This window comes from Gossypium raimondii, chromosome 4, assembly GCF_025698545.1.
Source record: "Gossypium raimondii isolate GPD5lz chromosome 4, ASM2569854v1, whole genome shotgun sequence".
NCBI classification, from domain to species: Eukaryota; Viridiplantae; Streptophyta; class Magnoliopsida; order Malvales; family Malvaceae; genus Gossypium; species Gossypium raimondii.
In genome coordinates, this window is record NC_068568.1 from 15,119,602 (window position 1) to 15,131,007 (window position 11,406).

An 11,406-nucleotide genomic window follows, 5' to 3' on the forward strand; every position below is an offset into this window, starting at 1 on the left:
AAAAGGGACAAGCTAAAATGCTTTCTTTGCGACAGTCCACACATGTTGAAGAAATGTCCGAGGAAATCCGTGCTTAAGGAGAAGCCGGTAGGTAAGGCCTTGGTACTTGGTTCGAACGCAAGGGGTGTCGAAGCCAAGGAGGCCGAAAGCAAGAAGAAGCCAGTGGAGTGCTTCTTGTGTCAGGGTCCGCATAGGTTGCGGAAGTGTCCGAGAAAGTCTGTCATCGAGGGGAACGATGGAGCAGACAAGGAGCCCAAGAAGCTTGGTTCGAGCAAGGGAAAATCCGAAGCCAAGAGGGCAAAGAGGAGCAAAAAGAAGCGAGTTAAGTGCTTCTTGTGCCGTGGTCCGCATGAGTTGATGAACTATCCAAAACAAGCCGGAGTCAAAAGAAAGGCAACGTCTGAGCTTGGTGAGTCGTCGGAGGGGCTTCCACCCATGGAAGAGGTGAGTTTGTCATCGACCTTAGTGGAGAAAGTTGCGATGAAAACAGTGAAGCTGGGACCAATGAGGCTCAAGTTGAGTGAAGCGTCAGAGTTGGCCGAGTCATCGACAAGGCTTCCACCTATGGGAGAGGTGGGTGATGCATCAAACTTTAAAGGAAAAGAAGTGATGCATGAGGGAAAGTTGACCAGAGTAAATGCGAAGGTACATTCCGAACACTGTGATAGTGTTTTGCATTCTAACTTGTTGACTTGGTGAGAACGTAGGGGCCCTTTCGAAGTTCTTGAGCAAAGAGGCCGAGAGACTGTAGGCAAAGCGAAGCCAAGTGTGGCGAATCAAGAGGATTCTGTTCGAGCAAAGTTAGAATGTGGGCAAGAGAGCGACATAGCTTCTTGTCATCGAGATGTACAAACGAGTAGGACGGTTCGAGTTAAAAAGTGACGTAAGCCGAGGCAAAAGTCCCGAAGGAAGGGGAAGGCTAAGGCGTTGAGACAAAACCGAGGCGAATCCAGTCAGTGCCATTTGGAAGTCGCAACGAGGACGTTGCGAGAATGGGTGGGGGAGAATGTCACGGGCCGCAGTTCAAAGCCCATGACCATCGTACCAAATGCATCCAATGGGGGTCTATTGCTTAGATGAGGATCATTTGGCCCACAAGAACTGGCCCGATTCAAAGAGATATTTGAGAAGCTTGTCAGATTGAAGCCTGGTTGGCCCGATAGTGAAGAGATGGCAACTTAGGCTAATATGGTAACTAATCTTAGAAGATAGAGGGAATCATATCTTGTAAAGATTAGATTAGATTTGATATGGCATATCTTGTAAATCCCTAAAATAAAGGGATATGGTTAATCTCATCTGTCGATGTAATTGTATCTTGACCGTCGGTTTTGGGGGAGCTCAACTATAAATAGAGAGCCTCCCCCTCATTTGGACTCACTCCTGAATTGTTTCATTATTCTTTGTGAATAAGAATTGAGAGCATTTACTCAAACACTTTGCGAGTGCTCTTTCTGTTCTTTTGTAGCTTTTTTTGGCACAATCGCTTCCGCTATATAAATTGGTGCCTTGGTGGAATTCTAAGGAATCCTCACTTTTGGGTGTAAAGGCTGACTTAGGCGAGTTTGGAGTGAACGGATTGCCTAAGGCCGCCCGGTTTGCGAGACGAAAGGTCTAGCCCCATGACACTAGACCGTGTTAATTTCACGACTTGCATCCCAAAGACGCAGAAAAACGTAATTTTATGCTTTCTGGGCATTCTAAAGTTTATAAATACCAAATAGAAGAAGAGAGAAGGGGGCCATCAGAGAATATCGAAGAAAACAACTCGAAGAACACCATTGGAGCCAACTCTGAAGTGGATTTCCATCAAGATTGAAGACCTCCTTTTAATTTCTCTTGAAGTTTTTATGAGTTTCTTTATTTCTTGTGGTTATTCTGACTTTGAGATATTTTTATTCACAATTATGAACTAATTCCCTAGATACCTATGGAGGATGAACCCTATGATGAACTCTATTATTTAATTTATGTTTTACGCGATAAATACTTGATTCTTGTTCTCAGTTATGTGTGCTTATCTCTTGTTTTAGTATTTCCAGGATATTAATTCATGTTTAATATACTTAAATCAGAGGGGGGAAATCTCTGTTTAAGAGTAGATCTAGCATAATTGAGTGAAGTTGCATGCAATCCTAGAAATAAGACAACATAAATCTACTAGGTTAGAGTCAAATCTAATAGGGGAATTCATAGATCGAGTTAATGCAAAAATAGGGGTTTTAATTAGAAAGAAATTTCAGTTAATCAATTTAGAGTCAATTTCCCTTACTCTCGAAAGAGATATTAGCAAAATTTAGGGATTTCTACAAGTCAAGATACCAAGTGAATAAATCATTTAAATCAGATTCAGAATAATAGATGAAGTCTATGTGGACTTTTTCCTGTGTATTGTTGCTCTCATTGGTTATTATTCGATTATGTTCCTGATTCATTCTCTGTTAACTTCTTTAGTTAGATTAATTTAGTAAATCTTAGTTTATAACAATCACTCCAATTTGTCGGCTAAATAATAGGAAAACAGTAATTACTAATATTTTTAGTCCTCGTGGATACGATATCTTTACTCACCATAGGTGCACTTACGTTCGTCATTTTTGTAGTTAGTAAAGGGAAAACATATATCAAGTTTTTGGCACCGTTGCCGAGGACTAAAGTATTATGAACAGTTTATTTAATTTAGCCATTTTAATATATATTTTGTTTTTATATATATTTTTTTAATGTAATTTAATTTTTACATTTTAATTTTTCTTTTGTTTGCTTTTGGCAAATTTTTTGGTTTATGACTAGAAGAAACCCATCGGGACTATTGCTTTTCGATAGCGAAATTGAAAATACTGCTCATAGAAATCGCATAGAGATCAGAGAAGCAAAGCAGAACTAACAGAATATAGTAGGTGAACAAGAGGACAACAATATTACTGAGGAGATGAGTGATAATTAGAATATTCAGCTACCTCCTGCAGCTCCTGCTCTTCACACTATGTATGATTATGCCAAGCCCACTCTAATTTAGGCTGAATCGAGTACTGTGAGACCAGGAAAATAAGAGGAAAACAATATTACTAAGAAGATGAGTATTGTAAGACCGAATATTGCTGCAAACAATTTCAAACTGAAGCTGAACACAATTCAGATGGTACAAAAGTATGTTTAGTTTGATGGTTTGCAAGATGAAGACCTAAATACTCATTTGGCCCATTTCTTAGAGATTTGTGATACCTTCAAAATTAGTGCTGCCACTGATGACACTATTCGCTTACAGTTGTTCCCTTTCTCATTAAGGAACAAAGCAAAACAGTGGTTAAACTCTTTACCACGAAGTTTCATCACTACATGGGCTCAAATTATTGAGAAGTTTCTCTTGAAGTATTTCCCACCAGCTAAAACAGCCAAGTTGAGGAATGACATCTCTTCTTTTATGTAGATCAATTTAAAGAATCTATATGATGCATGGGAGAGATACAAGGACCTATTGAGATGGTTCCCTCATCATGGGTTACTTTTATGGTTACAAATTCAAACCTTTTACAATGGTTTGAATCCCTTAACAAGGCAGTTGATTGATGCAGCAGCTGGTGGTACATTGAATAATAAAAAAACTGAGGTAACCTATGAGTTTATAGAGGAAATGACACTGAATAATTATCAGTGGCAATTCATGAGTATGAAATCAATGAAAGCAGTCGATATTTTTAATCTAGATGTTGTCACCATGTTATCAAGCCAAGTAGAAGCACTGAATAAGAAAACTGACAGTTTATATTTTTCTACGTAGGTAAATTTGGTAATGCAATGCGATAGAGGTGGAATGAATAATCCAGAATGTTTACCCTTTGGTTCTAGCACAGAGAATGAGCAAGTCAATTCCTTCTTAGCCACTGCTGGAACTATTATAGATGTTGGTACGGGTGAACTTGTGTTTCGTGTAGATGGCGAAAAGATTATTCTCCAAGCACGTGATTCTGTGAGAGTCTCTAGTGATCGAGATGATATTAAAAGCTCTGTTAATGTTAGTAACCATGTGCCTCAACGTTCCTTCTAAGAAATCCCATGTGAAAACATGCTGGAGCCATGTTTCAGTCAAGGTGACAGAAATCGAACAACATATGAAGAGTGAATGGTACAACTCAATGAACCAAAAAAACATGGCTCCAGCATAAAGTGACGCCATGATGTGGAAGTGATGAGAACGAACCACTTTAAGGTTGGGGAAAAAGTACTGCTAGACAAATTAGATCCATGACTTTACCCTTTGGAGCTTGAGTCAAGCGGATCGAACCCATTTACGGTATTGAACATCTTTGCATACGGTACAGTCGAGGTAACACATTCTGAGTTCAGCACATTTAAGGTAAACAATACTGACTCAAACCTTATCCTGGTAGTAATGATAATGATAAAGAGGAGCTTCAACTTTGTGAACCACTGTAATCGTGCACATACCAGGTAAGTCGAGCTTAGACTCTAAATTAGCGCTTCTCGGGAGGCAACCCTTGTGTATTCTTTTAATTGCATGTTAATTTTAAATTTTAATTACATTAAATTAATAAATAATTAAATTAATAAAAAATATGTTTTTGTACCACACAGCTGGGACACACGGGCGTGTCCTAGGCCGTGTGCATGATGGGTATTCAACTGTAAGTCACACTGCCTGGCGACACAGTCTTGTGGCACACATGTCCTGACCACACAGGTGTGTCCTAGGCTGTGTGCATACTGGAGTTCATTTTTCAATCTTAATTTAAAAATCAGTAAGTTACACGGGCCATAGACACGGTCATGTGCGAGACATGGCTTGTCACACGGGCATGTTTGAGACCGTATTCTGCATACGAGCGTAGGAGAAGTGAAGGAATATCACACGGCCTGGACACATGGGCTAAGAAAGCCCAACACGGGTGTGTCACACGGCCGTGTGGACCAACACGGGCTTAAACACGATCGTGTCCCCTTTTAAACCCAAACCCTAAATTTTCCCCCTTTCACTTTGTCTTCTTCTTCTTTCCCCCCATCGTTAAACCTAACTCCTCAACATCTCAATGCCACCAACCATCGTTCACTGCCCTAGCCCTCCCACCATCGCCCTAGCCTTCCCTTTTCCATGAATCTCCCCTCCCCCTCCCTCTCTCATTTTCTCCCTTGCACGAGCATCCCCTACATTCTCGATTCCCCACCTTTCCTTCCTTTTCTTTTTTCCTCGTGTACCACCCTCACTCGAACCACTTCCCCTTCTCCCAACAGCCTCTTCTCTTTACCTTCTTTCTTCTTCCATCGCGAACGACCCACACACCCTCTCCCCAACCCCGATTTTCTCCTTCCCCTTCGTTGCACCAATAGTTTACCCCCTCCATTACTCATTTTCTCTACATCTTCTAGCCACCAACCACCGCGTGTAGCCTTCCCTTGCGTGTTCATCCCCGCCCTCCAGTCCCCATCGTCAACCGTCAGTCCCCCACCGTTTGCCCTTCCTTCTTATTTATTTATTTATTATTTTATTTTCTTTATTTTTATGCTATTTATTTTTAGTCATTTTATTTTTATTATTATTATTATTATTATTATTATTATTATTATTATTATTATTACCATTAATGCTAGTCTTATTTTCCGTGTTGATTGAATCTAGTTTTACTCTTATTTTCTTGTTATGTCTATTATTATTGGTTTTATTCTTAGCACTATTAATCTTGTTCTTGATTTTTATTTTATTATTAATTATATTTTTTTTGCTTTTTATTAGTTTTACTTCTATTTTTATATTTTACTGTTTTTATTATTAGTTTAGTTATTATTAGATTTGTCATTAGGTCTTGAGGTTTCGATTATAGTTTGCTTCAAATGTTTGTTGTGTTCATCTTTGTTAGTTATTCTTATTTCTAGGTTCGTTATTAGTAATTTTCTTATTATTATTATTAATTATTATTTTCTTATTATATTTGTTCAAATTTTTTATTTAGTGTTCTTTCTTGTTAGACAAGCGATTTGAGTAGCTTTATTGTGTTGATTGTTACCTCTGTTTCATTTTTATGCTGACGTTTGTCTATTATATTTTATTTCAGGTACACCATGATAAACACATGCAATAAATCTAAGGTCACTGTCCCTGTTTCGAAAAAGTGGAAGACTTAACCTCATCCTCCGGCCCTTTCACCAATGCCCACCATCCATTTCTACGATTTTCATAGGGTCCTTAAGAGGATCTGACAATGATTGTTTGGATTAGGCCATTGTATTGATTGGGTGACTTTAGAGCAGGTCCAGTTAGCTAATAGAGTGTGTGCACTGATTGCCACAGATTCATGGGACCGTTTCTTCTCCATCGTTGAGCCCACCTATTCGGAGCTTACCTTAGAGTTTTGTTCGACATTCATTCTTCAGTACGTGATGCCGAACCATGATGAGCCACACACTATTTCTGTCAGACTTGGCAGTACGACGCGTCATCTAAGCGTCATTGAGTTCGGAGCTGCCTTAGGACTCTATACTGAGGAGTTCATGTGTGTCGAGCAGTTTGTTACTTTATACTGGCACATCGACTACTAGCTATCTTTATGCTGGATAGAGCTGATTACGAGTATGACGCCCTATGACCCAAGTCGATCAAAGGCGACTTCACTACCTCTGGCTTTGCGATATCTCCACGCCATCTTGACCCACACCTTGACCGGTCAGAGGGAGAGCACCGAGGTCGTTGGAACATTCGAAACATAATTCATTTGGGCCATGGCCATGAGACGCACTTTCGATCCTGCCCACTTCCTTCGACACACCTCGAACCTGTCTCAGTCGTCGGATTGGGGTCACAGAGTATTACAATAACATTTTAAACATTTAACATTACATACAAATAAATATTCAACCACATTTATAATCAATCAATAACATTCCATTCATAAATATACATATACTTACGAGCCTTAAAATGAGTTTACGGGGCCCTAAAAATAGATTGAAAAAAATCTGAGGTCAATTTCAAACAAAACGACAAAGTTAGGAAAAAGTTGAAAAACAGGGGACACACGACTGTGTGGCCAGGCCGTGTGTCACAACCCAGATTGTGTGGACATTCGAAGTTTAGACACACGGCCATGTCCCAGTCCGTGTGTTTTCCCGTGCGTATATTCGAATTAAGGTCACACATCCATGTCGTTGGTCGTGTGCCTGCTCGTGTGTGCATTCGATGTTAGGTCACACGACTTTGTGCCAGACCATGTTCAAAACTTTTTTAGAACGCATAGCCTTGTTGTAGGACGTATGCCAGACCATGTGAACCCTGCACCTAAAAACATTAAGACATACAGCCGTGTGGATAGGCCATGTGCGTAACACACACGTGTGACACCTCGTGTCCCAGGCCGTGTGTACAGAAATTTGCTTCCAAAACAAGGCATAATTCACACCTATCTTAGGTAACAAACCAAACATCAAACATCCTTATAAACACCATCAAAAAACACTTCCAAACCAAGCAAAATAAGTCAAATTCCTATAATTTATGTGTCTAACCAATGTGCCCTCATTGACACCACATTTAAATCATCAAACACAAGCAACATTTCATCGATCCTTTACCTAACCGATATGCCATTCAAATTCACCACAAACAAAGATTAAACATTCCAAAACCAAGTTAAAGAGCATATAAAATTAATCGCTTTTATAAAATTAATCACTTTTCTTACTCAATCAAACATCCACCAAAATAGCCAATCTTACCAAAACATTTACCAATTCACATAAACATTTATACACATCCAAAAGAGTCAAGCTTATCCAACATGTTTTTTTTCATCCATAACTATGTACAAGAATTTGTTTCAAGACAAAAAATAACTTATATCACATTGAATATAAGTAACTTATACTAGGTTCAAGCATAGACAAAAGACTATTACTCAAAATATCATCATCCTAGGTAAATGCCAAGACACACCAAAAAGAAATACGTCACTAACATTGAGTTTGAGATTGTTGTGGGGCGTTGTTTCATCAATCAAAAATTAGTACCTAACCTACACACAACGGAATGATCAGATATTGAATAATTTCCCTAATTCAAAGAATTACATTTACACCTAACCACCATAATTTTATAATCAATATCATATAATGTTTATCTTCATAGAATTTACCATTCTACTCGATAATTCATATTATACATTTTCCATAATATCTTTCACATTTTAGATTTATCCAATGGATTTATTATACCTTGTCGATGTGAGTCATTCAATGAATGACACCTAGTGCCTAACGGTTAAATCGTAATGAAGATTTTTGGCCAACGCTAGTCGCGTAAACTAACGAGTATAATGGTGCACCCAGCACTAGTCAGATAAACTAACGAAGATTGCGTCCAGCGCTAGTCGGATAAACAAACAAAGATTTGATACAAAATTTTAAGATTCTCAATATCTCATTTCATAATTCAATCAATCATAACCACAACAATATATATATCTTTGATCAATTTCGTATTCATTCATATATACATCCATAATTCTCCATTCAATTGCATTAACAAGTTACATTAAGAATATAAGTTCGAGTTCAAGGACTACGAACTTACTGAATTTACGATAGTTTCCGATGATCGAGGTTGATTAACCAATAACTTTCTCCTTCCCTCGGTTAATGACCACTTTGCTCGTTTCTTGATCTAAATACAATAATCTAATTCAATTAACTAACTCAAGACCACAATTATTCAATTTAAACAATCAATTATAAAATTATATTTCAACATTTAACCCTTAATAATTGGCCATTACACAACTCAGTCCTTAACATAAAAATTAACTTCTTCTCATCCTCATTTAATTTTCATAGCTAACCAAATATACATATAATTCACTAACAGTCCTTAAATTATTAAAATTTATAATTTAACACCATGACATTTTAATTTATGGCACTAAACTCCTTTAAAGCTAATACTAACTAAATCACTACTTAAAGTAATATTTTCTCATACCATACAATTTAATAACCCAACCAATAATTTCCAGCAAAATAAATAGTCTCAAAACAGTCCTATATTTATCATAATTTATCCATTTATTCCTTCTATTAGAATTTTTTATAAATTAGTCCTTAGTGCAAAATTTCCTAGATTCACTCTACAAGGTAGTCTTACCTAACTTCCAACTCCAAAAACTTCAATTTCTCTATGATGACATTTTCCATAATTTTAACAATTCTAAAAATTCCAACATGGGCAATATAACTTATGAGTTAAGGGTTCCAAAAACATAAAATTTATGTAAAAAGGACCAAAGAATACCAACCAGTTTAAGCTTGGAAGATTAGAGATCAATGGCTGAAAATGCTACCCTCCTTCCCAAATTCGGCATGCAAAGAGATGAAGTTCTCAATTTTTTTTGTTTTTTCCCTCATCCACTAACTTATTTGTTTCATACATTTTATTATTACATTTTTACTTTTATGTTAACATAATTTATTACTTATTAGTTATAATATAAATAACATATACTTAAAAAAATATAAAAAAATAACCATCCACTATCACTACTTATATAGTTAATGGTATATTTATTTAATAAGTTCATCACCCTAGTCTCACCATGTAATTTAGTATTAATCACTACTTTTATTACCTTCTTGATTTAATCCTTTTTATTAAATTAACTAACTAAGCGTTAAAATTTATTAACCAAATTTTAATACAACCCTCACCAAACTTTATAAACATTAATTAATTATTAAAATATTGACTCGTTTGTCAGAATTGGGATCCCATAACAATCGTTTCTGATGCCACTGAAAACGGGTCATTACGCGATCTTTTCCTAGGCATACGAATACCCTTCTATTCTCACCACTTGACACAAGTTATACTCGAAAGGATACCCTTTTGATCTCACCTGTCTAGATATTCTCTCAGGGGTGTCACTCCCTAATATACTAAGCACCCTTGAATAAACAATCAACTTTAGATAAATAGTCACTTAACAAATAAATTAGTTTAATAACAAAATCATGCAATATATGAATAAAACACAAGAAATTATTCTAATATTCATACAATAGTTATTTGATCAAGTTAATGAATCATAAATAAAAGAATAAAATAGAAGAGTAGAGAGAATGATCATTGATAAATATATTGAAGCGCGGATCCGGAGTAATCTCCACTTGCAATTGTCTTCACATGGGAATATAAATGTTTTGACCAAACAAACATGAAAATAAAATACGATCGAAAACTAAAGAAAATTGTTTAAGTCTATCCAATCAGGTGACCTTAAGGTTACTTATATAGGCTATGGGCTACTTGGTGACCACTTAACCTAGATACATTTTGGGATTCTAATTAATACAATATTATGATAAGTACTTGAGGTCCAAATAAAGATATATCCCAAAAGTGTCGTCCAAATAAGGAAATATCCCAAACGAAAATATTATGATAAATGCAATATTATTCTAATTTACACTGATAGTCAGGAATGAAAAATTTTAGAATACGTGGTTAAATGTTAGTTACACCAACAAGTTAAATTCGAGCATCGGAATCTATAGAATTTATTAAAACTGTGATGACTCAATAATGGAAATGAGAATTAGTTACTATGAATTTTAATCGGGTTTACTTTGTTGCTGAAAAAGAAAGAAACAATATAGATTATGTGATGTGTCAATATCTATGAATTCAGATACTAGAAGGCAAACAACAATGTTGTGTAATTGAATTTGAAAATAACTACAGAAATTTTCTACAATTAACAAAGTTTGTATGTGATGATAGTAATCGTTGAGTATTAAATGGTACCATATGAGGTTTTATACGAACGTAAATACAGAAATTTGTTGTACTGGTTAGAGTTGAGCGAGAGAAATATTATAGGGACTGATCTGATTCGTGAGATAGACGAAAAAATCTATATTATACGAGAAAGATTGAAAGTTGCCTCAGATCGATAGAATTGTGTGCTTAATTGTAGAGAAAATATATTGAATTTCAGAGTAGAGATAAAGTAATATGGTGTCGTCACAATACAAAAGAGAATATGAGAAAGTCAGAAAATAAACATGAGATTCACAGTACTCTAACATTTTCGAAGGTAAAAAAAAATTTGAGGACAAAATTTCCTAAAGGAGAAGAGTTGTAGCAATTCATTTTTCAGTGGTGTCGGAAACAGTGGTTTCAAGACCACAATTCCGATGAGTAAGTTAGTAAATATTATCTATTTAATATTTACAATTTAATAATATTGTTATAGTAAAACGTGATTTAATTGATTTTACTAAATTACTCACTTAGTTAAAGTACAAGTGATATGTATCGAAAGTTAGTGGCTTTCGAAAATGAGGCAACAAGACCTCATTTTTATAGACCAAGCTCATAATATTTTTATTAAATATTTACGGAGTTTT

At 36.1% G+C, this 11,406-nt stretch overlaps 1 non-coding gene across 1 annotated transcript; it reads right to left on the minus strand.

The window, feature by feature from the left end:
• Positions 1-3,397: 3,397 nt before the first annotated feature.
• On the minus strand, positions 3,398-3,504 carry LOC128040728 (small nucleolar RNA R71). The gene has a single exon (XR_008195534.1). It is a non-coding gene; the product is annotated as a small nucleolar RNA R71 (small nucleolar RNA).
• Positions 3,505-11,406: the final 7,902 nt, after the last annotated feature.